The 6,812-nt window shown below is 35.9% G+C and overlaps 1 pseudogene; it reads right to left on the bottom strand.

The window, feature by feature from the left end:
- Window positions 1-1,112: 1,112 nt before the first annotated feature.
- On the bottom strand, window positions 1,113-4,752 carry LOC113039292 (major histocompatibility complex class I-related gene protein-like; annotated as a pseudogene).
- Between the last annotated feature and the right edge of the window lie 2,060 nt (window positions 4,753-6,812).

Raw genomic sequence — 6,812 nt, 5'->3', positions numbered from 1 at the left:
CTTGGCAGAAATCCCACCAGATAGTAGCCTCATAGTTACTACCAGGCTTGATCCTTTTACCGGGCATGAGTGAAAGAAGTGGCCCACCCCCCGCAGTAGAGGCAAAGTCCCTGGGATCTACCCCTATCTCTGTCCTCCTGGGAAAGCAGAGCTCTACCCACATGCACTGGCAAGTATTGGATGCTGGAATACTTGGGATCACCTGAGTATCCCTCTTGTGTGGGTAAACGGGGCTCATGTTGATGAGGCAGCTCGGGAGAAACTGGCAGAATGGGGTGGGGGTGTCGCAGTGGGGCTTCTCAGATGTTGGAGCTGTTGGGTGAGCTCAGACACCTGCGCCACAAGAGCTTGTATCTCGTGACCGGTGTTGGCGATGCTTTCCTGTTGTTGATTCATCCTCGCCATGTTACGAGAGGTGAACTCATTCCAGGCGGAAGCACCAGCTGCAAGGCGGTTTAATATCAAGATATGTAAATGGTCAGACAAACAGATAGTAATGTAGTCCACAACACAGAAGGAGAGTGGCGACAGTCACAAGCTCTGATGGTGGGTGACGCAGGGACCTCGGTGGACAACAGTGATGATCCTCTGTGATCCAACACAGCAGGAGAAGAGGACAGAACACAAGGAACAACCACAACGTGGTAATAGTAATAGTAATTTGTTTTGCATATGTCAAAAAACACCAGCATGTTGAAACTTTGCATTCATGTTCATGATGATAAATGAGAAAAAGTCACAAAATATCAAGAAAAAAAAAACATAGGTTAACCAGTATTTCCAAGAACTAGAAAATCTAAATGGGTAAAATTGATCCGCAACATAACACAAGGGTTAAATAGACACACACAATGGGACCCAGGTGGTGCTGTTAATCAGTCGTGATCAAAGACCACGCCCACAGACACACACCTGCACACTAAACAAGCCGAGAAAGGACAGTGAATTCATGAACCGTGAGAGAGACACCAGATGATGTTGTAGATCCACAGATGAAACACAGACACAAACCAGACTACAGATATTCAAAGACTTTAATGTTGCCTGTCAGAGGACGTTATTATTTTATTACATTGAGTACAGTACAGTACATTATACAATTTCACAGATCAGTATTTTGGTTAAAGGACACACTACAGGAAGTTATTTGTTTATTATTGTGGATAGAAAAGCAAATAGAAAACTAACTGGCTTAATTATAATGTAATAATTTACAACTAATATTTTAAATTACGTTTTAAGAATGTAAAGTTTAATATGGATAACACTGCTGAAATAGTTAAAATACACAAAGTTAGATTTCCTCCCGGGGGTGCATAATAAATGTAATGAAACATGGAGAGACTGTCGTGGTTAGTGTGTGGACATACAATTAAACTTAATTACAAAGCTCTCACGGTGACGGAGTTCGGTTCCCACCCTTGAGGTCCTTTAACTTCAAAATAATAATAATAAAAATCATATAGAGACTCTTGAACCTCAGAGTGATAAAACTTTATTGATAAAGGCAAATACAGATGAAACATTGACAGCAACAGTAAAGAAAGATCTGTATCTGAGAGAAATATTGGAATTTTTTAAATCTGACACTAGAGGGCGCAAGCACAAATATTCATCAGTATTTATGACAAAAACACTAGAAGAACAAAAACACACTTGAAGAACCTTCACATTTCAGTTTAAAGTTCTGCATCTGCTTTAGACTTCAATATTTTCTGGAAAAATTAATAAAGGCATAAATTAATAAATATTAATGCAAAACAAAAACAATATGCAGGAAATGACATCATCAATCATGTACCGGATGTGTGATCTTGTGCTTGATCTTGTTCAGCTCTTCTGGATCTGATGTCATAAACCAGAAGAATGACAGTAGCCACGCCCACCACAGCAGAGAGGACCAATCGGATCACAGCTTCAGTAGAACCACAACAGTGTTCAGAGTCTGAGGAATAAAAAACATCAAACTGAGATCAGCTCAGTCAATAAATAGATTTTAAACAGATTTTACATCTGAGCCTGGATGAAAGCTAATAGCAGAAGTGTGGCTGAATTATGTGTTCAGTGATTGGGATATAAAGCTTACAACAATTTAACAAACTAACACTACACAAGCCTAGAGCTTCCCACTTTGACAACCCAAAATTAAGAGCTTCAACGATCTTCCATTTTAATTCCATGTAAGCTTCTATGGCTAGAATTTTTAATCTTTAATTGATGCTATAAAATTAATCTGACCTGAATAAACAAAAGGTACGCAGATAAAAAAAAAAAACAATGAACTTCATTATGGACAAACATCCATGCACTTTGAAAACCCAAAATGAAGAGCTTCAATGCATTTTCAGTGTCTAGCAGAGTAAAAGGGTTTTAATAATCATCTCTCTTATAACATCAAACATTTTAGTCATTTCAGTTTTAGTTGAAAAAATGAACCTCAAAAATCTAATGTCAGCTACTTAAATAAAATATGAATAAAAAGCATTTAAAAATGTGTAAAAACAACTATTAAAACTTACTGGTGTTACTCTTGATCTCATCCTCAGTCGGAATCCTCCGGTAGGTCGTCCCCATGTGCTCTACCTCACAAACAAACTGGTTCTTCTCCCACTCTTCTGGTCCAATCCTGATGAAGGATGTCTTCTGAAAGGTCCCATCTTCATTTGGTAGTAGCGCTCCAGGATCCACATCCTCGTCATGATCCTGTCCATTTTTAACCAGGTGATAGTTAGTCCTGATGGGTTAAAACTTGTGGCATGACACACTACAGGAGATGAGGGATGCCTCTGTAACAGAGACACTACAGGAGCTAAAAAAAAAAAAAAAAAGAAATAGATAAATATTCTTAATAGTTATTGCTTCTTCAGATCAGATCAGTTAAATAAATGCATCTTCATTTTGTTTAAATGACACAATTTATGAAAAAATAGAAACACAAACTCATTAGTTATCATAAAACATTTGTCAACTTGTTAAACAAAGTACATTTTTGAAAGACAATCTACCTTTTCTTTCCAAATCCACTTTTCTTAACATCAAGAAATGTTTTAACCAGTAAACACACTCATGTTGGTAGTATTGATTCAGAAATTTAAGCTGTGCTCTGTCATTATTCCACTTCTCTGTTGTTATTACTCCCTGCTGTACAGGTGTGATGTATCTGCGCTCCTTCACATCTAGTAAGATAAAATCCTCTCCATCATAACCGTACTGATCAATCCCACGTGAGTCTTCAGTCTGATCATCCCATTCACATCCATACATCCTCTGATACGTGTGGACACCTGAAGAAGAAAAGCCATAAGAACTGCTCCTTTTTAATGTATATCTTTGACATTTGAAACTGTAGTATAACATATTTTAACTCACCACGTGACTGATTGAATCGCTGCATTAGTTGATGAATATTGTTTTTGTAAATCTGCTGTACTCTTTCTCTGATCTCAGTGTCTTCATTCCACATGTCTGTAGATGCCAACTCCTTCATCCAGTCCTGTCTTGGAATCAGCTTCTTCATCTCACTGTCATAATAATCAATCTGTTGCCCATCCAGAGTAGTTACTGCAAAAAACTCTGGGATTGTATGTCCATTTATTCCAGTGTATGAAGTTATGTAGGTGTGAGGTTCTGAACAAACAAAGACATAAAGCTCTCAAACATACTAAAACTACACATTAAAATTAATGCTTGTCATACAGACTATTTTTATTTATTTATTTTAATTTCAAATCAATACTTTGCAGTTCCATCATGAATTAGGCATCACTGGAAAGCCTTAAACTCAAAATTCACCATGTGGAAATGGTTAAATTTTTGTGGGATCCACTTCAAATTTGGAATATAACTTGGTTATACATATGGCTTTAATTTTACAGCAATTTGAGCATTCCTGATTTAAATGCACAATCATGTAAGTTCAGATCTATGTTTTAAAAAAAAAAATGTGAATGACAATGTTCATAACTTTAGTCGTTCATATATAACTAGATAAAAATATAAAATAAACTAAAACTAGACTTACATTTTTTATTTCTTTTTCAGAAAACTTACAAAAAATGATTTCCTATGTTCAACCAGTGATATTATAAATAACTAAAACTATAATATTTTCTGTTAATTATATATAACAGCTATTAAAATTACCAAATCTCAATGAAATCACTAAAAATAAACAAAACTATACATTAAAACTAAACATATAAAAAATCTCATTCAATATATTGATATAACTAAAGCAACACAGTGTTCAACACAGAAGTAGCTCAAGACTTTGCTGACAGATAAATCTTTATTTCCATTTTAATTCCATGTTAGCTTCTATGGCTAGAAGTTTTAACCTTTAATTGATGGTATGAAATGAATCTCACCTGAATAAACAAAATTTACGCAGATGAAAAAAACAATGAACTTCATTATGGACAAACATCCATGCAACTGACTCTCAAAAAATTGTAGCTGTCAAAAACAAACTGCAAAAACTCCCGACTTCAGCACAAAAGAAAGAAGAAGTGGTTACTCAAGGAAGTGTCCAAAAATATGGTCTCAATACAGATGGTACGAGGCTTTCACTTGCAGGTTGACTTTGCTCCACTCACTTTTTTTTCCTTTAGAAAGACATTTAATTATTTATGATTGCATTTTATATCGATAGGCCACTTTATACGTACTAGCTACATGTAACTTTGCAATTACCAGTCATTGGGAATTTATAGACTCGTATGTGGTTTCTCTCCTCCTACTTCTCCATTTAGAACTCCAGTCTCCAAAAAACACATTTTACTAGTTTGAATTGTATTTTATAATTTTAAAACTATAAAAATATTCAGTTCAACTTTTAAAAGAGGAAGAAAAAGAAATGAATAAATGATTACTATATATCGCAATCTTACATCACTTTGCCTTTACATCAGATTCGATGTCTTTACTACGTTTCTGTGTCTTACTTTGGTAGGACCCTTGCTGTCTATGGAGGGTCAGAAAGCTCTTGGATTTCATCAAAAATATCTTAATTCGTTATTTTTGGGTGAACTGTCCCTTTACATTTTTTTCTCTTAATAAACTAAGAAAATGTCATGTTTCGATGCACTTACACAATATAATTTTCTCATATTTTAACTGTAAACTATGTTTATAACAGCAGGCTAACAAGGCTTAGGAAATGTACTCTTAAAAAATTAAATAAGACAAAAAATGGATCTGAAGTGTCGAGCAGATGAACCGTCGAGAAGAGGAACATTCACAGACTGTGATGACGGGCTTCCTCTGCTATAAACATCCTACATCTGTCAAAGTTTGTAACACGGCTTCTGAGGGAGTGAGAGAAAATGTGACATCTTTCTGAAGTGCTGAAATCATTCTCATGACATTTTCTCCTCTTTAGGAAAGTTGTGATAATACCATTACAGATTTTTCTCTTTTGGTATTTGAGATCATGTACTATTCTTCACTTTGGGAGTTTACCATCTATAAGGACTTTCTGTCTGTGAGAACCCAGTAAATGGGAAAAATGAACCTGAGATAAAATGTTGTACTGGAAATCAATTATTGGAGTGATCAGTAGATATCACTGTTTGACTAATGTACAGAAAAACAGAAAAATCAACAACAAATGAGAACAAATTATATATTATATTGTAAAAATGAGATGCAGTTATTACGATCAGATTCAAGTCAAGTCACCTTTATTTATATAGCGGTTTAAACAAAGAGGATTGAGTCAAAGCATCTGAACATCATTAATTAGGAAAAAAGTGTGTCAATGATGCAAAATGACCGTTAAAGGCAGTTCATCATTGAATTCAGTGATGTCATCTCTGTTCAGTTTAATGGTGTCTGTTAATTTATTTGCAATCAAGTCAACGATATTGTAAATTAGGTGTCCCCACCTAAGCAATATAGAGGCAACAGCAACAAGGAACTGAATCTCCATCAGTGACTGAATGAAAAAAAAACCTTGGGAGAAACCAGGCTCAGTTGGAGGGCCAGTTCTCCTTTGACCGACAAAACCAGCAGTTCAATTCCAGGCTGCAGCAAAGTCAGTTTCCTGTGGTCTTGTCCTGGTGGTCCTATTTTAACCATCTAAAACAAAGTCTAAAGCACACAGCGCAGGTGCGGCCAGGGCATGTCCAGATCCACTTTTGTTATTTTAATGATGGAAAAACGGTACATGTGCTGGGGCGCAATTTTGGAATGGGCTGTCCCTATTCTCTTAATAAGTGATTGGTGTAACGTTCAATAAACCAATCAGAGTGTCATTTCGCATTCCCTTTAAGGCGAGATATTTTTATATTTATGTACCCTACACAATAATATTATTTTATATTGTAATCCTTTTGTTTTTAATATTTGGCATGTTTGTGTGAAGTGCATCCCTGTGTGTAATAAGCAAAGTCAACGCGCACTGTGGACCAACCCAGAGGTGCATTTTCAAAATATCTTTTGCATTTTTTAAATATTTGCGCCATTCATTTTAGACTTTAGACCAGCATTGATTTGGTCCATGGGGGAGTCGATTGTCAGCTCCTTAAAAATATTAATGCACCAGCAGTGCGCCTGAACAGGGCTGTAGAGGTCATTTCTAGGTGCTGATCCACCATCTGGTCTGCAGTTTTACAAATGCTAGAAACATGGCATTCTAAGGAAAAATTGCTATCAAACAGCACACCCACTGTAGGTTCCTAACTGATGATGAAGAATTGACAGCTTTCTAGGTTATTACATGCAGAGTTTTTAAGTCCCATAATTAACACCTCGTGAATAACCAAGCTAACCATGTTTCCTGATGATATCTTCCAAGGGTAACATGTAAAGTG

The sequence above is a fragment of the Carassius auratus genome, chromosome 22, assembly GCF_003368295.1.
Source record: "Carassius auratus strain Wakin chromosome 22, ASM336829v1, whole genome shotgun sequence".
Taxonomy (NCBI): domain Eukaryota; kingdom Metazoa; phylum Chordata; class Actinopteri; order Cypriniformes; family Cyprinidae; genus Carassius; species Carassius auratus.
Note: the sequence above shows the minus strand (reverse complement) of the source record. Positions and strands in the feature narration are given on the sequence as shown.